The sequence below is a fragment of the Oncorhynchus kisutch genome, linkage group LG6, assembly GCF_002021735.2.
Source record: "Oncorhynchus kisutch isolate 150728-3 linkage group LG6, Okis_V2, whole genome shotgun sequence".
NCBI classification, from domain to species: Eukaryota; Metazoa; Chordata; class Actinopteri; order Salmoniformes; family Salmonidae; genus Oncorhynchus; species Oncorhynchus kisutch.
The window spans coordinates 63,600,575-63,626,478 of NC_034179.2; the positions used below are offsets into that span (position 1 = coordinate 63,600,575).

At 42.6% G+C, this 25,904-nt stretch overlaps 1 protein-coding gene across 6 annotated transcripts in view; it reads right to left on the bottom strand.

The window, feature by feature from the left end:
- Positions 1 to 25,904, bottom strand: part of pbx4 (pre-B-cell leukemia transcription factor 4) — a 49,740-nt gene that overhangs the window by 15,643 nt on the left and 8,193 nt on the right. The window lies entirely within an intron of this gene.

The window sequence follows — 25,904 nt, forward strand, 5'->3', positions numbered from 1 at the left end:
TGTTTTCCTTTATTTAACTAGGTTAGTCAGTTAAGGACAAATTCTTATTTACAATGACGGCCTACCCCGGCCAACTCTAACCAGGACAACGCTGGGCCAATTTTTCGCCGCTCTATTGCGACTTCCAATCACGGCCGGTTGTGATACAGCCTGAAATCGAACCAGGGTCTGTAGTGACAACTCCAGCACTGAGATGCAGTGCCTTCGACCGCTGCGCCACTCAGGAGCCCTCCAAAGAGATTAGGTAGATGTATCCCTTAAAGTGGCTGTTGTCCCTCTATCCCTCCTTCACTCGCTCTCCTAGTGTTGTCATGACACCAGCATTTTGACTGATACCAGGTTTAGTATCAAAATACCATGTCAAAAAAAGAGAAACGTATTACCCAAAAATCACAGAATTGCAGTTGACGCAGACAGAAATCTCTTCTTCTGCCCTGTCCAAGCGTTGGGCATCTTTTGAGTTCAATCTCATTACATTAAATGTCATGATATAATTAAGTCTATGATTTCAAATCAAATTTGTCACATATACACGGTTAGCAGATGTTAATGCGAGTGTAGCGAAATGCTTGTGCTTCTAGTTCTGACCATGCAGTAATCCAACGAGTAATCTAACCTAACAATTCCACAACTACTACCTTATACACACAAGTGTAAGGGATAAATAATATGTACATAAAGATATGAATGAGTGATGGTACAGAACGGCATAGGCAAGATGCAGTAGATGGTATAGAGTATAGTATATACATATGGGATGAGTAATGTAGGGTATATAAACATTCTATTAAGTGACATAGTTTAAAGTGGCTAGTGATACATGTATTACATAAAGACGGCAAGATGCAGTAGATGATATAGAGTACAGTATATACATATGAGATGAGTAATGTTGGGTATGTAAACATTCTATTAAGTGGCATTGTTTAAAGTGGCTAGTGATATATTTTACATCAATTCCCATCAATTTCCATTATTAAAGTGGCTGGAGATGTTGGCAGCAGCCACTCAATGTTAGTGGTGACTGTTTAACAGTCCGATGGCCTTCAGATAGAAGCTGTTTTTCAGTCTCTCGGTCCCTGCTTTGATGCACCTGTACTGACCTCGCCTTCTGGATGATAGAGGGGTGAACAGGCAGTGGCTCGGGTGGTTGTTGTCCTTGATGATCTTTATGGCCTTCCTGTGACATGTAGGTGTAGGTGTCTTGGAGGGCAGGTAGTTTGCCCCCGGTGATGCGTTGTGCAGACCTCTCTACCCTCTGGAGAGCCTTACGGTTGTGGGAGGAACAGTTGCCGTACCAGGCGGTGATACAGCCCGACAGGATGCTCTCGATCGTGCACCTGTAAAAATTTGTGAGTGCTTTTGGTGACAAGCAGAATTTCTTCAGCCTCCTGAGGTTGCGCCAACAGAGATGGCCGCCTCTCTTCGCATTCCTAGGAAACTATGCAGTATTTTTTTTTTTTACGTGTTATTTCTTACATTGGTACCCCAGGTAATCTTAGGTTTCATTACATACAGTCGGGAGGAACTACTGAATATAAGAGCAACGTCAACTCACCATCATTACGACCAGGAATATGACTCTCCCGAAGCGGATCCTGTGTTGTACTTTCCACCCAGGACAATAGATCGGATCCCAGCCGGCGACCCTAAACAACGACGCCGTAAAAGGGGCAAACGAGGCGGTCTTCTGGTCAGGCTCCGGAGACAGGCACATCGCGTGCCGTACCTGAGCATACTACTCGCCAATGTCCAGTCTCTTGACAACAAGGTTGATGAAATCCGAGCAAGGGGGTATGCCTTATGATTAACGAGACGTGGTGTGATCATAACAACATACAGGAACTCAAGTCCTTCTGTTCACCTGACTTTGAATTCCTCACAATCAAATGTCGACCGCATTATCTACCAAGGGAAATCTCTTTGATTATAATCACGGCTGTATATATTCCCCCCCCAAGAAGACACATCGATGGCCCTGAACAAACTTTATTTGACTATGTAAACTGGAAAACACATATCCTGAGGCTGCATTCATTGTAGCTGGGGATTTTAACAAGGCTAATCTGAAAACAAGACTCCCTAAATTCTATCAGCACATCGATTGAGCAACCAGGGCTGGTAAAACCCTGGATCATTGTTATTCTAACTTCCGCGACGCATATAAGGCCCTCCCCCGCCCTCCTTTCGGAAAAGCTGACCACGACTCATTTTGTTGCTTCCAGCATACAGACAGACTAAAACAAGAAGCTCCCGCACTCAGGTCTGTTCAACGCTGGTCCGACCAATCTGATTCCACGCTTCAAGACTGCTTCGATCACGTGGATTGGGATATGTTCCGCATTGAGTCCAACAACAACATTGAAGAATACGCTGATTCGGTGAGTGAGTTCATGAGAAAGTGCATTGACTATGTTATACCCACAGCAACGATTAAAACATTCCCAAACGAGCAACCGAGGGTTGATGGCAGCATTCGCGCGAAGCACTGCTTTTAACCAGGGCAAGGTGACCGGAAACATGACCCAATACAAACAGGGTAGCTATTCCCTCCGCAAGGCAATGAAACAAGCTAAGCGTCAGTATAGAGACAAATTCGAGTCGCAATTCAACGGCTCAGACACAAGAGGTATGTGGCAGGGTCTACAGTCAATCACGGATTACAAAAAGAAAACCAGTCCCGTCGCGGACCAGGATGTCTTGCTCCCAGACAGACTAAATAACTTTTTTGCCCGCTTTGAGGATAATACAGTGCCACTGACACGGCCCACTACCAAAACCTGCGGACTCTTCTTCACTGCAGCCGGCGTGAGTAAAACATTTAAACGTGTTAACCCTCTCAAGGCTGCAGGCCAAGACGGCATCCCCAGCCGCGTCCTCAGAGCATGCGCAGACCAGCTGGCTGATGTGTTTACGGACATATTCAATCATATTCATATTCAATATTCAATTCAATTCAATCGTTCTGAGCCCTCTCTTGTACTCCCTGTTCACCCACGACTGCGTGGCCACGCACGCCCAACTCAATCATCAAGTTTGCGGCCGACACTACAGTGGCAGGCTTGATTACCAACAACGACGAGACGGTCTACAGGGAGGGGGTGAGGGCCCTCGGAGTGTGGTGTCAGGAAAATAACCTCACACTCAACGTCAACAAAAGGAGATGATCGTGGACTTCAGGAAACAGCAGAGGGAGCACCCCCCTATCCACATCGACGGGACAGTAGTGGAGAGGATATTAAGTTAAGTACCTCGGCGTACACATCACGGACAAACTGAATTGGTCCACCCACACAGAGCAGTCTGACTGAGCGGTGGTAGGCAGCAGCAGGCTCGTAAGCATTCATTCAAACAAACGTTCCTGCGTTTGCCAGCAGCTCGTTGCAATGCTTGAAGCACAGCGCTGTTTATGACTTCAAGCCTATCAACTACCGAGATTCGGCTGACAACACTAAAGTGCCTATAAGAACATCCAATAGTCAAAGGTATAGGAAATACAAATGGTAGAGAGAAATAGTCCTATAATAACTACAACCTAACCACCAGCTTTCATATGTTCTCATGTTCTGAGCAAGGAAGCTTTTAGCTTTTTTAGCTTTTTTACATGGCACATATTGCACTTTTACTTTCTTCTCCACTGTATTTTTGTATTATTTAAACCAAATTGAACATGTTTAATTTATTTGAGACTAAATTGATTTTATGTATTATATAAAGTTAAAATAAAAGTCTTCATTCAGTATTGTTGTAATTGTCATTATTACAAAATATATATATATATACACATATACAAAAATTTACCGATTTAATCGGGGTGTGTATCGGCTTTTTTTGGTCCTCCAATAAATCAGAGTTGAATAATCCTAAAATCGGTTGTCCTCTAGTAAAAACACTAGGAAATCAGCTCCAATTGATTTTAAATTAAGGAAATCTGTTCCAAAGTACTCCCATGCATAAGAGAGAGACGTGATTGTGTGTCGTTTTTCAGAGACAGCAAAGCCATTCATTAATAAAATCTACAAATCATACAATTACTTAAGACTTATTTTTTTATATATTTTTTTTTACAAATCTACCCCTATAACAGTAACAATTTACGTGAACAGTAAATCTCTATTGATATACTGGGTAAATCAAGATGTAACCTAGGAGGCCTATACACAATACAGGTGAAAGCATATTCAATAGGATTGTGTGCATGCATTGAGTTATTGAGCCTGTTTTCATTGATTTCATGTGGCTATAGATGACAAAAATTGGTTTCCCTTCCATTTGGGTCTTATTTTATTTAACTGATCAACAATATTTGCATAGAAGTTGCAATCTCTTCTTTTATAAACGTTTGCACTCCCTCTTTAAACCCAGTAATGATGTCGTTCATGACGAGGCACACGCCCACACAGTCCGTTGAGGTCGTGAGAAAGAGACATGACAGGCGAAGGGGGAACGTTTCTTTGGACATGGAGAGACGATTAAGTTAAAGTTTTTGGTGAAAAATCTGCATATTTTGCGTTATGCTTGTATATTATCACAAACAAAGTACTAGGGTAGTGAATTTATGTTGTTAGCTTCCACAGTAAGCTAGCAATGAAAGATAGCCTACAAAGCTGGAAGCTACCGGTATCTTCTTGCATTGGAAAGTGTTCTAGCCTGTATGGACATTGTTTTGCGAACAGTAATGAACAGTTAAAACATTTCTACGTGCTGTGCTGCATTATTCAAGTGTTTTAACTTCTGTGCAGCATGAGTGGGGAGCTAACATGATGCAGTCCAGACTCCCAAGTGCTCTAGCGAATGAGTAAGTGGAGCAGACAAGAGGCAGGAATGGTGCACTCGCGCTATAAGGAGACTTCATTCTCTCAATCAGTATACAACCTGAGGCACATTTGACTGAAGTACCGAAAGTAACAAATTCTAGGATCTAACCGTTTATGTTCTAGTATCAAGAAAGTATGATTTTTCAGTATACCGTACAACACTACATCTCTCCCTTTCCCCCTCCATCCTTCTCCCTCTCAAAACAAATGTTATGTCACATGCATCTAATACAACAGGTGTAGACCTCACCATGAAATGCTTACTTAAAGTCCCTTCATAAAAGAAAAATGTAAAAAAAATGTAAACTGTTTGGTTTAGTAAAATATTTGGGGGGAAAATGTTTTGAAAAAGAAAAGTAAAAAAGTTCATAAAACAAGGCTATATAAAAGGGGTACGGGGGGGGGGGCGGTACAGGTTAGTCGAGGTGATATGTACATGTATGCTCCCCGTCTTCCCTCTCATTAGCCCAGCTGCCTGCTTTCCCGTGCTCGTTAAGAGTCGCCTCTGAAGGAGCTCCTAAAGACTTTGAAAAATGAACGCTCATTTGAGAGGTGGTTCATTTGCACTGTTATGCAAATGAGGTGGCAATTAAGCAGTAGATCAGAGGAGCAGCGGCCATTTATAACGAACCAACGAGCACCATGACAGAGTCAGATGTTACCGGGGAGAGAGCTGGAGATGCTAAGCACGCATGTTGGTTGTCTGTGTCTGATTACACTAGCACTAACTCTATAATCAAACACACAGACTCAGCGGTTATACTAAATAGTATTATAGGACAAATCTAGGGTACAGGTAAGTAGGTACTACAATGTACTCTCTAATTAGTTAAGCTACTCACAAACATAGCCTGCTTGAAACAAACTATACAGCCTGTAGAGCAGGGTTCCCCAAGTGGTTTTATTTGGCCCTCCAAGTTGTCTGAGATTTTTTTTTTATGAATTCATTGTTGGACAGAAGACTTAAAAACTATAGGTCGACCGATTAATTAGGGCCGATTTCAAGTTTTCATAACTTTCGGTAAATCGGCATTTTTGGACGATGATTACATTGTAATCCACGAGGAGACTGCATGGCAGGCTGACTACCTGTTACGCAAGTGCAGCAAGGAGCCAAGGTAAGTTGCTAACTAGCATTAAACAAATCAATCATAACATAATCACTAGTTAAGTACACATGGTTGATGATATTACTAGTTTAACTAGCTTGTCCTGCGTTGCATATAATCAATGCGGTGCCTGTTAATTTATCATCGAATCACAGCCTACTTTGCCAAACGGGTGATGATTTAACAAAAGAGCATTTGTGAAAAAAGCACAATCGTTGCACCAATGTACCGAACCATGAACATCAATACCTTTATTAAAATCAATACACAAGTATATCTTTTTTAAAAATCTGCATATTTAGTTAAAAGAAATTCATGTTTAGCAGGCAATATTAACTAGGGAAATTGTGTCACTTCTCTTGCGTTCAATGCAAGCAGTCAGGGTATATGCAGCAGTTTGGGCCGCCTGGCTCGTTGCGAACTGTGTGAAGACCATTTCTTCCTAACAAAAAACGTATTTATTATTATGACATAACATTGAAGGTTGTGCAATATAACAGCAATATTTAGACTTTTTTTTAGGGTTGCCACTCGTTCGATATAATACGGAAGGGTTCCATATTTCACTGAAAGAATAAACGTTTTGTTTTCAAAATGAACGTTTCTGGATTTGACCATATTAATGACCTATGGCTCATATTTCTGTGTGTTTATTATATTATAATTAAGGTCTATGATTTGATAGAGCAGTCTGACTGAGCGGTGGAAGGAAGCAGCAGGCTCGTAAGCATTCATTCAAACAAGCACTTTCCTGTGTTTGCCAGCAGCTCATTGCAATGCTCATCACAGCGCTGTTTATGACTTCAAACCCATCAACTCCCGAGATTAGGCTGGTAATACTATAGTGCCTACAAGAACATCCAATAGTCAAAAGGTATATGAAATACAAATGGTATAGAGAAATAGTCCTATAATAACTACAACCTAAAACTTCTTACCTGGGAATATTGAAGACTCATGTTAAAAGGAACCACCAGCTTTCATATGTTCTCTGGTTCTGAGCAAGGAACTTAAACGTTAGCTTCTTTACATGGCACATATTGCACTTTTACGTTCTTCTCCAACACTGTGTTTTTGCATTATTTAAACCAAATTGAACATCTTTCATTATTTATTTGAGACTTAATTTATTTTAGTATTATATTAAGTTAAAATAAAAGCCTTCATTCAGTATTGTTGTAATTGTCATTATTACAAATAAATAAAATAAAAAAAAAAAAAAATTGCCCGATTAAATCGGTATCGTCTTTTTTTGGTCCTCCAATAAATTGGTATCAATATTGGTATTGGTCCTCCAATAAATCATAAAATTGGTCGACCTCTAGTAAAACCACTATGAAATCAACTCCAACTGTTTTTAAATTTAAAGTACTCCCATGCATAAGCGAGACAGATGTGATTGTATACAAAATGTAAGTGAGGTTTGAAATTGTTTTAGTCCAATTATATCCGTTTGGGCTTCTTGTGAAAAATGTATTCGTAATTATGTTCCGGCTATCCGCTCAATAATTTATTTTAATTTTATTTTAAATTGTCCCGTCGCTGAATCTAGTTGATGATCCCTGCTGCAGAGCGAGTTTTGTTAATGTGCATTCTTATGAGTGTTGTGTTTACACCTTTGTGGGAGACTGCCAGATTAGAGTAGATTAACCAAAAGGCTGTATCCAAAGCCTAAATCCAAGGTGTCACCAATCTAATCTCCGTCTCCAGAGAACAACACAGCAGCTCCACAGGCTTACCAGGAGAAGGGGTCCTTAATACCGCCAATAACCCTCAACACACTACCTAATCCTGGGCAGTTTCCGTGACAGTTACACACACACCATGGAAGGTGCTGAGTTAGATAATTATATCCAAGTGAGCGATGGCCTTTTTTCACTTATGTCTAACAGGGGTTCTGATCAAAAGTAATGCACTCTAAAAAGGCACGGTGTGTAAAACACAAAACATATTCTCTCTGGTTGGTGTGGAGGAGTTCTACAAGCTCTTAGCCTGGTCGCAGATCTGTGTGTGTCATCTTGCCAACTCCTATGTTCATTGTCAGGCAAGACAGCACCAACATATCTGGGACCAGGCTAGAAGGCTCCCTTCCATCAATTGTAATTAATCCTTAATTAGTGGGGATTAGGGCACTGGGAGCTCCGACACTCCAACCGCCCGCCACTGCCACCTTTAATGCAATCCAGCTGAGGCCACATTTACATGTCTTTAATTAAGAGGACTGACAGTGGCTGCTTTTACAACAAGCTCCCCACTGAACGGGAGAGAGGGAGAAGAGACAAGCTGAGGGGTATTGGCTAAGAGCACTGGAACACAGGCATGGTTCCTCACGTAGTATAGATCTGACCTTATACACTTGTATCTATGAATTTGAGAGTGGGTAGGCCTACATTTCCCCAGCGGTATCCCTCAGCTTTACAGCTAACCAAGTGGCGGGGCTGCCTCTTGTTTCACATTGAGGAGAGGGCCTTTGAAGCATGAAACACACTGAGAATCTCACTGCACTTCAAAGTGCCATGGGATGGTAGCTAGCGAAGTGCACAGACACAATGCACATAACACAATACTTCCTCCAAACTAGCTAACCACTGTAGCTAGTATTGACATAATTAAACCACAACGGAATAGCTAGTTTCCATGTAACAGCTGCCTGTGTTAGCTGCCGAGTTAGTGCAGTGTCCTTAGCTAGCTAGCCATGTTGTGCTAGCTAGCTAAACATTGGGCTGGCACTGACAGTATGGGATTATGGAGAGTGAATTAAACGATTTCTTCGTCATCTTCCTATGTAGTTATCTAGCTGCGGCTAGTTTCAACAAGGGCTTTCTACACAACAGCAACATTAGCGCAGATAGCTTGGAATCTATACCATAAGCAATACGTATGGATATGTTACCAAAGATTGGAAAGCTGCCGCGGTCATCCCCCTCTTCAAAGGGGGAGTGACTCTAGACCCAAACTGCTGTAGACCTATATCTATCCTACCCTGTCTTTCTAAGGTCTTTGAAAGCCAAGTTAACAACCAGATTACCGACCATTTCGAATCCCACCGTACCATCTCCGCTATGCAATCTGGTTCCAGAGCTGGTCATGGGTGCACATCATAACGACATCATAACCGCCATCGATAAGAGACATTACTGTGCAGCCGTATTCGTCGACTCCATCAATCACCACATTCTTATTTGCAGACTCGACAGCCTTGTTTTCTCAAATGATTGCCTCGTCTGGTTTACCAACTACTTCTCTGATCGATTTGACACACTGGACTCTGAGGGCCTGTTGTCCGGACCTCTGGCTGTCTCTATGGGGGTGCCATAGGGTTCAAGCCTTGGGCCGACTCTCTTCTCTGTATACATCAATGATGTTGCTCTTGCTGCAGGTGATTCTCTGGTACAATGACACCATTCTGTATACTTCTGGCCCCTCTTTGGACACTGTGTTAACTAACCTCCAGACAAGCTTCAATGCAATACAACTCTCCTTCTGTGGCCTCCAACTGCTCTTAAATGCAAGTAAAACTAAATGCATGCGATTCAACCAATCACTGCCCGCACCTGCTCGCCTGTCCAGCATCACTACTCTGGACGGCTCTGACTTAGAATACGTGGACAACTACAAATACCTAGGTGTCTGGTGACTGTAAACTCTCCTTCCAGACTCACATCAAACATCTCCAATCCAAAGTTAAATCTAGAATTGGCTTCCTATATCGCAACAAAGCATCCTTCACTCATGCTGCCAAACATACCCTCGTAAAACTGACCATCCTACTGATCCTCGACTTCGGTGATGTCATCTATAAAATAGCCTCCGACACTCTACTCAACAATTTGGATGCAGTCTATCACAGTGCCATCCGTTTTGTCACCAAAGCCCCATACACTACCCACCATTGCGACCTGTACGTTCTCGTTGGTTGGCCCTCACTTCATACCTGTCGCCAAACCCACTGGCTACAGGTTATCTACAAGTCTCTGCTAGGTAAAGCCCCGCCTTATCTCAGCTCACTGGTCACAATAGCAGCACCCACTCATAGCACGCGCTCCAGCAGGTATATCTCACTGGTCACCCCCAAAGCCAAATCCTCCTTTGGTCGTCATTCCTTCCAGTTCTCTGATGCCAATGACTGGAACAAACTGCAAAAATCTCTGAAGCTGGAGACTCATATCTCCCTCACTAGCTTCAAGCACCAGCTGTCAGAGCAGATCACAGATCACTGCACCTGTACATAGCCCATCTATCTACCTACCTCACCCAGCATTTATCTTGCTCCTTTGCACCCCAGTATCTCTACTTGCACATTCATCTTCTGCACATCTACCATTCCAGTGTTTAATTGGTATATTGTAATTACTTCGCCACCATGGCCTATTTATTGCCTTACCTCTCTTATCTTACCTCATTTGCACTCACTGTATATAGACGTTTTGTTTTACTGTATTATTGACTGTTTTGTTTATTCCATGTGTAACTCTGTGTTGTTGTATGTGTCGAATTGCTATGCTTTATCTTGGCCAGGTCACAGTTGTAAATGAGAACTTGTTCTCAACTAGCCTACCTGGTTAAATAAAAGGTGAAATAAAAAATAAATACAAATGTATTGCTAAACAACACTTCTGCAACCTTCTAGTTTGGAGTATTTTAACAAAGCTGAGTGGCTGACGACTTCCAAGGTCTTTGCTGTGTGAACACAAAAGAGAGCGACTGTCGACTGTTCAGAGGTGCAAAGTACTGTCGGAAGGCAATCCTACCGGTATGACTGGGCTTTAAAAAATGTGGTCAAATGCAGCATTTTTTATATTTTTATCTCAAATCTAATCATTTCTGGGTAACAATCACAACAGCATCGAGACGAGAGCCTTTAATTGGTGGAGGAATAAAACAAGGGGGTTTGGTAACCACACCACAGGCCAGTCAGCCCACCTACCATTAGGCACAACCAAGCCTGGGGATGATCTTGCCTCCCCGGTCGGAGGGCTTGTATTGGGGGCCGGGGGGGGGCGTGGATTGGGTGTCTGTCAGGTCCAGAGGTCTGTGTGATATTAGCCGTCTGCCAATCTGGCGTGGGGGAATGGACACAGTAATTACTACTGCTCTTAATGCCTCATCAATCTCTATCGCTCCTTCTCCCTTCCCTCTCCCCACCCCTCTTTTTCATTCTCTTCATTCCGTGAAGGAACAAACAGATTGGTCGACAGTGACAAACGGAATGAAATCATCTGGGGTGTGTGAATGACAATATACCAGCTTGAATGTAACTGCATCGATGCAATAAACAAAATAAAAATGTCCTTAGTCAGTAGAGAGTATGAGTCAGTCAAGGAGCTGTGTATACAAGTATCTGACTGGGTTATCCTCATTTGTCTACGTTGTTAGTAGTGTTGTCACGATACCAGAACGTTGACCTCGATACCAGGTGTAGTATCACGAGTCTCAATGCAGAAAGGATACGCAATACCAAAAGTATAACACGGCAAAAATAATGTGTTTTAGCTGAAGTCCCAGAATAACCACAGGGCTTTATTTTTGAAAACGTTGAACAAAATGTTGACGGCAACTGCACAGCCTCCGACCGCAAGGCACAAGAGGGTAGCGCGTACGGTGCAGTACATCACCGGGGCCAAGCTTCCTGTCATCCAGGACCTCCATACCAGGCGGTGTCAGAGGAAGGTCCTAAAAATTGTCAAAGACTCCAGCCATCCTAGTCATAGACTGTTCTCTCTGCTACCGCACAGCAAGCGGTACCGGAGCGCCACGTCTAGGTCCAAGAGGCTTCTAAACAGCTTCAACTCCCAAGCCATAAGACTCCTGAACATCTAATCAAATGGCTACCCAGACTATTTGCATTGCCCCCCCTCCCTTTATACACAGCTGCTACTGTGTTATCATCTACGAATAGTCACTTTAATAACTACCTACATGTACATAATACCTCAATTACCTCGACTAAACTCTGCCCCCGCATATTGACTCTGTACCGGTACCCCGTATATAGCCTCGCTCTTGTTATTTTACTACTGCTCTTTAATAATGTTACTTTTATTGGGTATTCTTCTTAAAACTGCATTGTTGGTTAAGGGCTTGTAAGTAAGCACTTCACTGTAATGTCAGAGCATGTGACAAATAAAATGTGAATTGATAACTTAAAACAAAGATATTATATATTACATTTAAAAAAATAACACCCATATTAAATAACAGAATAATATATTTAAATGTACCTTCTGCAGAACCATGAGACTCAGAGCATACAAAATAATTGTACAATTACATCTAAACGGTTCTAAAATTTTAATTTGACACATCAGGGTTAATTGGCTCATCGAAGGCAGTAATATTAGGAAAAATGACATACAATCATTTAGCTGTAATTCAATTAATAGTTTAGTTCGAAAACATATAAAAACACTGAAGCTCATTTCTTAAGCTTCTATATTGCAATAGTCCACACACACACACACACACACACACACACACACAATAGAAATACAATGGATTTTACACAGCATACTACGATTTCCAGAGTGCATTTCAACTGCCAGGGCTGCTGGCTGGCTAGTGGCTACTGCTAGCAAGCCCAGACAAACGCAAAGTAATCTTAATATATTGCTATTATAGCCAAGTTGAGTTTCAATCATATTACAATGCTCACATGAATGTCATGCTGAATATACTCGATGTTCATGTCACCAACTAGGTTTCCATCCAATTGGCAACAGATGTGAGAATATTCTAGAATCAGCATAAAGAAAATATGCACATTTTCCCACCAGTGGTGCTTCCACCAAACAGACTTGTGGATAAAAATAAGTGCTTGATGACTGTGCACACAAAATGTACTTTTTCTGAGTTTTCACCAAATGAAAATCTTAACTCTCAATAATATATTTCCATTGCATTTCCAACTCTACCGATAGCTTTTGTTACAAAAACTGTGGCATTAAATAGCCTACTCCGGTCTTGGCACGTGCTCTCTGGCCAACAGCTTGCAGATACAGTGCGGGTAAGCTAGTCTACATGAGATTATTATGGATAAGAGAATGTTTTTATATGTAAAACATCAAATCACCAGAATAAGAGCCTGGATATTTATTGGAAAAGCGCATCCAGATCACCATGCACTTTGACCACCCTGTGAAGTTCACAACGTATTTCATCTATAGCCTAATAAACTGCATGTTTTCCCAAGTCATAGTGGGAGGATCACACACACACACACACACACACACACCATGTCACGTGACTCCAAGTGAATGTTGATATGGTTATTAGATAAATATTGGTGCATGAAAGCGTTTTCACCGCCCTCTCGCATAATTCATTATACAGACAAAGAGAGCCCACCATATCGACATTTAGAAAATGTGGAAACGTCCTGTTTCCATCACAGTGGTTGTGATTATTATTATATAATTTTTTTACATTTACTACCATTAAAACTGTGGATGGAAACGTGGTTAGTCACTCAAACATTATTAAAATGTTGCTGCTAGTAGAATGACGTTACAATGCAAATGTCATGTGTAATAGTTAGTCGTTTTGCCTCAACCTCCCTTGCCCTCTATTGCTTTGTAACAACTTTCACATAGTTGTTTTGATGGGCTAGCCCTCATCTGCAATGGAAGTAAAGTATTCGCATAGCTCGCTTCTGGAGCCAGTTTTGTCAACAAGTTGCGGGCGTGGAGATATGAAGTTTTCATTATAAAGAAGCCATGCGGTCTTCATTTTCTCTCTCCTCTCGCTTGCTTCTCAAAAGTGGCTTGCGCCGTGTCAGCCTCATGCATGCGCAAATGCAAGTAGCCTGGCTAGCTTACTACAGCCCCCTTGAGAAGATTCAGACAAAATACACAGACTCCATCCTCTCATTCTGTATATGACGTGAGACACATTTGACAGAAGTTACCAAAAGTAACAAATTCTAGTACCAAACTGTTTATGTTCTAAACTCAGCAAAAAAACTAAATGTCCTCTCACTGTCAACTGCGTTTATTTTCAGCAAACTTAACATGTGTAAATATTTGTATGGCCATAACAAGATTCCCTGATGAAGACAGCTTGGCTGTCGAAACATTGGTAACTACATTTTTGCATCTGATCTCCTAGAGTGTGCAGCTCTTTTATTTTCAAGTTTTCTACTCCGCTGGCTAGCACCTCGCCTAAATAGGTGTGCGTTTCTTTTTCTTCTAAATATTTGTATGAACATAAGATTCAACAACTGAGACAAACTGAACAAGTTCCACAGACATGTGACTAACAGAAATGGAATAATGTGTCCCTGAACAAAGGGGGGCTCAAAATCAAAAGTCAGTATCTGGTGTGGCCACCAGCTCCTTTAAGTAATGCAGCGCATCTCCTCCTCATGGACTGCACCAGATTTGCCAGTTCTTGCTGTGAGATGTTACCCCACTCTTCCACCAAGGCACCTGCAAATTCCCAGAAATTTCTGGGGGGGGGAATGGCCCTAGCCCTCACCCTCCGATCAAACAGGTCCCGACGTGCTCAATGGGATTGAGATCCGGGCCTTTTGCTGGCCATAGCAGAACATTGTCCTTTTAAAATGGGACAATTATATGGTTTTATGTCCTTATAAAATGGGACAATTATATGGTCCCCATCTAAAAGTGGTGATGTAATATGTATCAGTGGATCCAAATCAGTCACGCTTTGTTGACATTCATTCACTAAGCGTGGAGTAAAAATTCTTTAAAATGCTTGGAAGGCCACCTTTTCTCAAAAGTTTACATTTACGATGAAATTTAAGTTTTATAATTTAACATTATTTGCTTTTTATTAAGCCACCCTACTTCAGTCTTATTTTAAGAACATTTCCTGTCTTGAAGGAAATCACGCACAGAACGAGCAATGTGGCTGGTGGCATTGTCATGCTGGAGGGTCATGTCAAGATGAGCCTACAGGAAGGGTACCACATGAGGGAGGAGGATGTCTTCCCTGTAACGCACAGCATTGAGATTTCCTGCAATGACAGCAAGCTCAGTCCAATGATGCTGTGACACACCGTCCCAGACCATGACAGACCCTCCACCTACAAATCGATCCCGCTCCAGAGTACAGTCCTCAGTGTAATGCTCATTCCTTCGACGATAAACCGAATCCCACCATCACCCTGGTGAGACAAAACAGTAAAGAGCCCTTTTTCCCAGTCCTGTCTGGTCCAGCGACGGTGGGTTTGTGCCCATAGGCAACGTTGTTGCCGGCGACGTCTGGCGAGGACCTGCCTTACAACAGGTCAACAAGCCCTCAGTCCAGCGCCTCTCAGCCTATTGCGGACAGTCTGAGCACTGATGGAGGGATTGTGTGTTCCTGGTGTAACTCGGGTAGTTGTTGCCATCCTGTACCTGTCCCGCAGGTGTGATGTCCGGATGTACCGAACCTGTGCAGGTGTTTTTACTAGAGGTCGACCGATTAATTAGGGCCGTTTTCATAACAATCGGAAATCGGTATTTTTGGGCGCCGATTTGTTTATTTTTTATATACCTTTATTTAACTAGGCAAGTCAGTTAAGAACACATTCTTATTTTCAATGACGGCCTAGGAACGGTGGGACGGCCTAGGAACCTTGTCAGCTCGGGGGATCCAATCTTGCAACCTTACAGTTAACTAGTCCAACGCAATAACGACCTACCTCTCTCTCGTTGCACTCCATAAAGAGACTGCCTGTTACGCGAGTGCAGTATGCCAAGGTAAGTTGCTAGCTAGCATTAAACTTATCTTATAAAAAACAATCATAATCACTAGTTAACTACACATGGTTGATGATATTACTAGATATTATCTAGCGTGTCCTGCGTTGCATATAATCTGACTGAGCATACAAGTAAGTATCTGACTTAGCGGTGGTAGGCAGAAGCAGGCTCGTAAACATTCATTCAAACAGCACTTTAGTGCGTTTTGCCAGTAGCTCTTCGTTGTGCGTCAAGCATTGCGCTGTTTATGACTTCAAGCCTATCAACTCCCAAGATGAGGCTGGTGTAACCGAAGTGAAATGGCTAGTTAGTTAGCGCACACTAATAGCGTTTCAAACGACACTGAAATTCTAGTAGTTGTTCCCCTTGCTCTGCATGGGTAACGCTACTTCGATGGTGGCTGTTGTCGTTGTGTTGCTGGTTCGATGCCCAGGGAGGAGCGAGGAGAGGGACGGAAGCTATACTGTTACACTGGGAATACTAAAATGCCTATAAGAACATCCAATAGTCAAAGGTATATGAAATACAAATGGTATAGAGAAATAGTCCTATTATAACTACAACCTAAAACTTCTTACCTGGGAATATTGAAGACTCATGTTAAAAGGAGCCACCAGCATATTTTCTCATGTTCTGAGCAAGGAACTGAAACGTCAAGCTTTCTTACAAAGCACATATTGAACTTTTACTTTCTCCTCCAACACTGTGTTTTTGTATTATTTCAACCAAATTTAACATGTTTCATTATTTACTTGAGGCAAAATTGATGTTATTGATGTATTAAGTTAAAATAAGTGTTCATTCAGTATTGTTGTAGTTGTCATTATTACAAAAAAAAAAGAAAAAAAACGGCAGATTAATCGGTATCGGCCTTTTTGGTCCTCCAATAATCGGTATCGGCCTTTTTGGTCCTCCAATAATCGGTATCGGCCTTTTTGGTCCTCCAATAATCGGTATCGGCTTTTCTGGTCCTCCAATAATCGGTATCGGCTTTTTCTGGTCCTCCAATAATCGGTATCGGCTTTTTCTGGTCCCCCAATAATCGTTATCGGCTTTTTTGGTCCTCCAATAATCGGTATCGGCGTTGAAAAATCATAATCGGTCGACCGGTAGTTTTTACACATGTTCTGCCACTGCGAGGACGATCAGATGTCCGCCCTGTAGCGCTATCTTAGGCGTCTCAGTACGGACATGGCAATTTATTGCTCTGGCCACATCTGCAGTCATCATGCCTCCTTGCAGCATGCCTAAGGCACATTCACGCAGATGAGCAGGGACCCTGGGCATCTTTTGGTGTTTTTCAGAGTCAGTAGAAAGGCCTCTTTGGTGTCCTAAGTTTTCATAACTGTGACCTTAAGACACTAACAGCTTACAGATGGTAGACAATTTAACGACTGTTCCACAGGTGCATGTTCATTAATTGTTTATGGTTCATTGCACAAGCATGGGAAACAGTGTTTAAACCCTTTACAATGAAGATCTGTGAAGTTATTAGGATTTTTACTAATTATCTTTGAAAGACAGGGTCCTGAAAAGGGCTGTTTTTGCTGAGTTTAGTATCAAAAAAGTACAGTTTCAGTATACTGTGCAACACTAGTAGTTACCCTTGACAACTGAACCTAAGCAGGCTATCATTTACAAACCAAGTTGAGAATCATTTTGTTCTACATTCAGTCAACCAGTTTCATCCAGGTTGTCCTAACGCATTGTAAATGGTATGTGTTTCTCTTTTGTTTTAAGTGGCATACTGTACATTGCCTATAGGAATTTCCCTTTACCCAAACTTTGGGCTCGGCCTGCTCTTCAGCCAACAGACGCCAAAGGACTTAACCTCGTAAAAAAATGCATTAAAAAGTCTGAGGTTTCTCCAACAACTCGTTAAGTTTTACAGCTAGGTTCAAATGAAGCTCTTTGAAAAAGAATAATAATTAAAAAGGGCTTAATTAGCCATGTGATTCACTGGGACGGCAGGGCCGATGGCTCTAGTCGGTGCTACAGCAGATCCAGGACCAATGCTGTGTGTTTCTGAAACTGTACCCTATTTAAAAAACCAAGTGCACTACTTTTGACCAGGGCAGGTCAAAAGGGTGCATTTTCAGACACAGTGTTTCTCAACCTTTTCTGTACTTGACATGGCAAGATAGGTGTTTTGCTCCTTAGAGAACATTTTACAATAAATCTAGGCCTAACTTTTGAAAGCCGACTAAATCAGTCAAAAAACTAGCTCAAGCAGCATCGTCCCAGGTAACAGTTACAGTCCACAGACTGAGGTTGACAAACCCTGATCTAGAACAGTCAAGGATGTCCACGGTCAGAGACATTCAATATTTAACTGTGGTGTCTTTTACGGTTCGGTTGGTAGGGCATGACGCTTGCGACGCAAGGATTGTGGGTTCAATTCCAGGGCCACCCATACGTAACATTTTTGCACACATTACTAAGTCTCTTTATATAAAATCAGCTGCTAAACGGCATATATTATTGATTATAATAATAACTTGGTTAATTTCAGGAAAGAATTACAGCTTATTGCCTTTCTTTTCAATAAACAACCAATAAAAGCAAACAGCTTCATTTGGAGGCTGAAAAACAACATGGCTGTTGCTTTTAAGTGGGTTGAAGTCGATTCCAAAACCCTGGCTCGAGGGATTTCAATAAACAGGCCTAAAACAGACGTGCTTGAGGTTTACATGTTCCGTCATTAAAACATTCTACAACGCTGGCTCAAAACGTAACACTGGTTCAGTCAGATCGCTATGCAGGCTCATTCAGTAGAGCATGGTGCTTGCAACGCCAAGGGACGGGGGTTCGATTCCAGTTGACCCATACGTAAAAATGTACGCCTGCATGACTGTCACTTTGGATGAAAGCATCTTCTAAACGGCATATTATTATTAACCAGGAAAAACAGTGCAGAGAGAGGAAGGAGGAATGAAAGAAATGTGTACCAGGGTCATGTCGAGAAAGAAAACTTAGCTGCAGAAAAAAAGGAAGGAGAGCAGAATCCACGCAGGCAAACTAGGATTAAAAAGTAACCGCAGTAGCTTTTGGCAAAAACTTTCCCCATTGCACCAGTAGCTATTTTTAATGCCAATGCCCGAGAGAGAAAAGGAACAGAACAGGCCGTCAACCCAGAGTGGAAGCAAAGGAATTGTCTCTTCAACATTGATCAATTCAAAATTCCTCTGTCTCTCCCAAGGCTTTTAATTTGTTTCAGAGTGAATCGTCAACAAAAGATATTTAAAAAAAAAATATATATATTTTAAATGTTCACTCAGATGAAGGTAATATTTAACGTGAGAGAAAGAAAGAGGGATAGAGAGAGAGAGAGACAAGAGGAGAGGGGTGGAGAGCAAAACAGAAAAAGAACAGAAAGAAGCAAGAAAGAGAGCGAGACTGGTGGTGAAGGGGGAGAGGAGGGGGGGGGGGGGTCCTGGCATTTTGAGCAGAACATTTCTTTAACAATGAAAACAATCTACCCAAATGCAGCACTCAGAGGAATTCACCTCCCCCACACACTCCCCACTCCCCCCCCCCCCCCCAACATTACCATATCAAAGCCCTGAGTTCAGAGCAAGTCTTCTCTTTCAAGAATGGGAGCGAGGCGAAGGGAGAGAAGGAGGGGGAGAGGACAAGACCGAAGCAGCAGGAGTAGACCAGAGCACTGAGTTTGCTTTTATCTCTGCTGTTCAGTGTGGGTGTGTGTTCGTTCATGCCGGTGTGTAAAGACTGCAGAAAATCTAGTAGAGATACTAGAGGACTACTGATTGGGGCCTTCCATAGGCTGCTGCTGCGACAGACAGACAGACAGAGAGAGAGAGAGAGAGAGAGCGAGAGACCTATGCCTTCACTATATAGAAATACTAAAACAGTAAAGAAATATGCTAAGCAAAAATAAAAAACAGGTATCAGCAGAAATCCGCTCAATGTAATTTAGGCTTTGATGGTATACCGTATACTGGGCTATTTGGAAATAGACAGGGCTTAGACTGCTTAAAAATCATTCTTTAACCAGCCTCCTCTCCTTCAATCTACCCTGATTGAAGGCTGAACAGCCTGACAGTATTTTTCAATAGTCAAAACTATCACTTTTTTTTGTAGCTACTTTAAGTAAACAACAGCAGTCAACTATGTGTTATGAGTTCAATTAGATTGTGTTCTTCAATTCATACATTTTTCATTATGAAAAATGCCGGTAGTACCCAGTCACGTGGTGCTTGTTTACAAGCACGGCAGGCCCATTAGGCAGGATTAAGTGGCCACCTACAGCGCGAGATTGACGAGGGTGGGATTTTCTGAGCTAAAACTGATTAAGACGCACCGCCAACACCACACTTTTTAAAAACATTTTATTTAAACTAGGCAAGTCAGTTAAGAACACATTCTTATTTACAATGACAGCCTACCAGGGAACAGTGGGTTAACGGCCTTGTTCAGGGGCAGAACGACAGATTTTTACCTTGTCAGCTCGGGGATTCAATCTTGCAACTGTATGGTTAACTAGTCCAACGCTCTAACCACCTGCCTTACATTGCACTCCACAAGGAGCCTGCCTGTTACGTGAATGCAGTAAGAAGCCAAGGTAAGTTGCTAGCTAGCATTAAACTTATTTTATAAAAAACAATCCTTATCACTAGTTAACTACACATGGTTGATGAAATTACTAGTTTATCTAGAGTGTCCTGCGTTGCATATAATCGATGCAGTGTGCATTCGTTACTCCAACGTGTACCTAACCATAAAACATCAACGCCTTTCTTAAAATCAATACACAGAAGTATATATTTTTAAACCTGCATATTTAGCTAAAATAAATCCGGGTTAGCAGGCAATATTAACAAGGTGAAATTGTGTCACTTCTCTTGCGTTCATTGCATGCAGAGTCAGGGTATATGCAGCAGTTCGGGCCGCCTGGCTCGTTGCGAACTAATTTGCCAGAATTTTACCATTATTATGACATAACATTGAAGGTTGTGCAATGTAACAGGAATATTTAGACTTATGGATGCCACCTGTTAGATAAAATACATAACGTTCCGTATTTCACGGAAAGAATTGACGTTTTGTTTTCGAAATTATAGTTTCCGGATTCGACCATATTAATGACCAAAGGCTCGTATTTCTGTGTGTTATTATGTTATAATTAAGTCTATGATGTGATATTTGATAGAGCAGTCTGAGCGATGGTAGGCAGCAGCAGGCTCATACGCATTCATTCAAACAACACTTTCGTGCTTTTTGCCAGCAGCTCATCGCAATGCTTCAAGCATTGAGCCGTTTATGACTTCAAGCCTATCAACTCCCGAGATTAGGCTGGTGTAACGGCTAGCTAGTTAGCGGGGTGCGTGCTAATAGCTTTTCAATCGGTCACTCGCTCTGAGACTTGGAGTAGTTGTTCCCCTTGCTCTGCAAGGGCCGCGGCTTTTGTGGAGCGATGCTTCGAGGGTGGCTGTTGTGGATGTGTTCCTGGGTCGAGCCCAGGTAGGGGCGAGGAGAGGGATGGAAGCTATACTGTTACACTGGCAATACAATAGTGCCTATAAGAACATCCAATACAAATGCTATAGAGAGAAATAGTCTTATAATAACTACAACCTAAAACTTCTTACCTGGGAATATTGAAGACTCATGTTAAAAGGAACCACCAGCTTTCATATGTTCTCATGTTCTGAGCAAGGAACTTCAACGTTAGCTTTTTTTACATGGCACATATTGCACTTCTCCAACACTGTTTTTGCATTATTTAAACCAAATTGAACATGTTTAATTATTTATTTGATGCTAAATTGATTTGATTGATGTATTATATTAAGTTAAAACAAGTGTTCATTCAGTATTGTTGTAATTGTCATTATTGCAAATAAATAAAAATTTAAACCGTCTGATTAATCGTTATCGGCTTTTTTTGGTCCTCCAATAATCGATACCGATTATTGGAGCAAATTCGCCACTGGTACCCTGTGCTCTTCACAGATGAAAGCAGGTTCACACTGAGCACGTGACAGCCGTGACAGAGTCTGGAGACACCGTGGAGAACGTTCTGCTGCCTGCAAAATCCTCCAGCATGACCGGTTTGGCGGTGGGTCAGTCATAGTGTGGGGTGGCATTTCTTTGAGGGGCCGCACAGCCCTCCATGTGCTCACCAGAGGTAGCCTGACTGCCATTAGGTATCGAGATGAGATCCTCAGACCCCTTGTGAGACCATATGCTGGTGCGGTTGGCCCTGGGTTCCTCCTAATGCAAGACAATGCTAGACCTCATGTGGCTGGAGTGTGTCAGCAGTTCCTGCAAGAGGATGGCATTGATGCTATGGATTGGCCCGCCCGTTCCCCAGACCTGAATCCAATTGAGCACATCCGGGACATCATGTCTCGCTCCATCCACCAGACTGTCCAGGCGTTGGCGGATGCTTTAGTCCAGGTCTGGGAGGAGATCCCTCAGGAGACCATCCGCCACCTCATCAGGAGCATGCCCAAGAGTTGTAGGGAGGTCATACAGGCACGTGGAGGCCACACACACTACTGAGCCTCATTTAGACTTGTTTTAAGGACATTACATCAAAGTTGGATCAGCCTGTAGTGTGGTTTTCCACTTTCATTTTGTGTGTGACTCCAAATCCAGACCTCCATGGGTTGATGCATTTGATTTCCATTGATAATGTGTGATTTTGTTGTCAGCACATTCAACTATGTAAAGAAAAAAGTATTTAATAAGAATATTTCATTCATATACCTGTTCCCACAAGAAAAGGGCAACCAGTGGAGAACCAACACCATTGTAAATACAACCTGTCTTCCTACATTAAATTGGTTCGATTTCAACTATTTACTTAAAATATTTGCACATTGTAACATTTGAAATGTCTATTCTTTTAACTTTTTTTGTGTGTCATGTTGACTGTTCATTTCTGATCGTTAATTTCCCTTGTTTATTGTCTATTTAACTTGCCATGGCAAATGTAAACATATTTCCCATGCCAATAAATCCCTTTGAATTGAATGAGGAGAGAGGAGGAGAGAGGGATACAGAGAGCAGGAGGAAGGGATGATTTATATTGACATTCCAGAGGCACATCATGGAGCCTGCAGGGGGTCTTGTGGAGATACAGGGAAATGGCAGAGCAGGTAGGCCTATATGCATCTGGTAGGAAGAGGGGCAATAAATACAGAATAGCCAGCAGACTGGAGCAGAGGTGAAGATGATAGACCATAACATTGGCCTACATACAACCACAGGTATTATAACACTTCCAACAAGCCGCTTTGCATGGATGCAAGTAAACTGAACAAAAAAATAAGACGCAACATAAGTGTTGGTCCCATGTTTCATGAGCTGAAATAAAAAAAGATCCCAGACATTTTCCATATGCACAAAAAGCAAATTTCTCTCCAATTTGGGGCACATATTTCTTTACATCCCTGCAAGTGAGCATTTCTCCTTTGCGAAGATAATCCATCCACCTAACAGGCATATCAAGAAGCGGATTGCACCGCTTCTTGCACCCTGTGCTGGGGACAATAAAAGGCCACCTAAAAACGTGCAGTTTTGTCACAACGCCACAGACGTCTCAAGTTGAGGATGTGTGCAAATGCATGCTGACTGCAGGAATGTCCACCAGAGTTGTTTTCAGATAATTTAATGTTTTCTACCAAATGCCACCTCCAACATTGTTTTAGGGAATTTGGCAGTACGTTCAACTGGCCTCAACTGCAGACCATGTGTAACCACGCCAGCTCAACGACCTTCACATCCGGCTGATGAAACTGTGGGTTTGCACAACCGAATAATTTCTGTCAAAAATCGTCTCAGGGAAGCTCATTTGCGTGTGCGTCGTCTCCACCAGGGTCTTGACCTGACTGTGTCGTAACCGACTTCAGTGTGCAAATGCTCACCTTCGTAGGGCCACTGGCACACTAGAGAAGTGTCCTCTTCAGGGATGAATCCCGGTTGCAACTGTACCAGGCAGGTGGCAGACAGTGTGATTGGCATCGTGTGAGTGAGCGGTTGGCTGATGTCAACATTGTGAACACAGTGCCCCATGGTGGCGGTGGGGTTATGGTATAGACAGGCATAAGACAACACATAAGATAACAATAGCATTTTATGGATGGCAATTTGAATGCACAGAGATACCGTGACGAGATCCTGAAGCCCATTGTAGTGCCATTCATCTGCCACCATTACCTCAGGTTTCAGCATGATAATACACAGCCCCAAGTCGCAAAGATCTGTACACAATTCCTGGAAGCTGAAAATGTCCCAGTTCTTCCATTGCCTTCATACTCACCAGGCATGTCACCCATTGAGCACGTTTGGGATGCTCTGGATCAATGTGTACGACAGCGTGTTCCAGGTCCCGCAAATATCCAGCAATTCGCGCAGTCATTGAAGAGGAGTGGGACAACATTCCACAATCAACAGCCTGATCAACTCTATGAGAGTAGATGTGCAGAGCTGCATGAGGTAAATGGTGGTCACACCAGATATTGACTGGTTTTCTGATCCATGCCACTTCCAGGCATCTGTGACCAACCAATGCATATCTGCATTCCCAGGCATGGGAAATCCATAGATTTATTTAATTCAACTGTTTTCCTTATATGAACGCAGTGAAATTATTGCATTTACATATTTTGTTCAGTGTATTTAATGTAATAACCACAGCAAAGCTGAAGGTGACATCCAAACCAACCTGATATAACCTATAACTCCCACCGCCTCAATTCCACCCCCACATTTTCAGACCTCTCTCCACTAGAAGGCTTAATGTGAAATATCGAAGTGAATGGCATTAGGGTAAATAAGGCCACAAGTTGCCAGGGCAACAAGTTGCCTGGGCAACAGGCTATCCCCCACCCATTCAAGCCTACCCTTTAGTCTGGTCCTATGAGGAGAGAGCAATAATGCACTACTGAAAGGTCACCACAACAGGCAGCAGTGCAGCAGCACTTTCAAACTGTATTGCAAAAGGAGAGGGAAGATAGGAGAGAGCAGAGGAGGATGGGGACATAATTTAAGGCAGGGAAAGGAGAGAATCCATGAAAAAGAGAGGTAAAAGAGTGGAGAGAAAGGAGGGCAGGTAGCTGTAAAGCCCAGCCCATCTCCTCCCACGCTAGTCACCACAACCATCAATCTGCCATCCATCCATCCACTCGTGAGCTGGCCTCCTCCTTTGAACAATGCAAGAGAGAGCTGCCCGCTAGCTAGCTGACTGGAATAGCTAATAAGATTGGAACTGAGAACTTTTCAATGAGAGCCATGGCTGGTCTGGAAAAGCTATACTACATGACCAATAGTATGTGGACATCTGCTCGGTGAACATCTTATTCCAAAATCCTGGGAATTAATATGGAGTTGGTCCCCCGTTTGCTGCTATAACAGCCTGCACTCTTCTGGGATGGCTTTCCACTAGATGTTGGAACATTGCTGCGGGGACTTGCATCCATTCAGCCACAAGAGCATTAGTGAGGTCGGGCACTGCTGTTGGGCGATTAGGCCTGGCTCGCAGTCAGCGTTCCAATTCATCCCAAAGGTTTTCGATGGGGTTGAGGTCAGGGCTCTGTGCAGGCCAGTCAAGTTCTTCCACACCGATCAACAAACCATTTCTATATGGACCTCGCTTTGTGCAGGGGCATTGTCATGCTGAAACAGGAAAGGGCCTTCCCCAAACTGTTGCCACAAAGTTGGAAGCACAGAATCGTCTAGAATGTCATTGTATGCTCTAGCGTTAAGATTTTCCTTCCCTGAAAATAAGGGGACAAGCCAAACCATGAACAAAAATACACAAAAAATAGCCCCAGACCATTATTCCTCCTCCAAACTTTACAGTTGGCAATATGCATTGGGGCAGGTAGCGTTCTTCTGGCATCCGCCGAACCCAGAGTTCTCTGTCGGACTGCCAGATTCTGAAGCGTGATTCATTCCTCCAGAGAACATGTTTCCACTACTCCAGAGTCCAATGGCGGTGAGCTTTACACCACTCTAGTCAACGCTTGGCATTGCACACAGTGATCTTAGGCTTGTGTGCGAGGCTGCTCGGCCATGGAAACCCATGAAGCTCCCGACGAACAGTTCTTGTGCTGACATTGCTTCCAGAGGAAGTTTGGATCTCGCTAATAAATGTTGCAACCAAAGACAAATTATTTTTTACACACTACGTGCTTCAGAACTCGGCGGTCCCGTTCTGTGAGCTTGTGTGGCTTACCACTTCATGGCTGAGCAGTTGTTGTTCCTAGACATTTCCACTTCCCAATAACAGCACTCACAGTTAACCG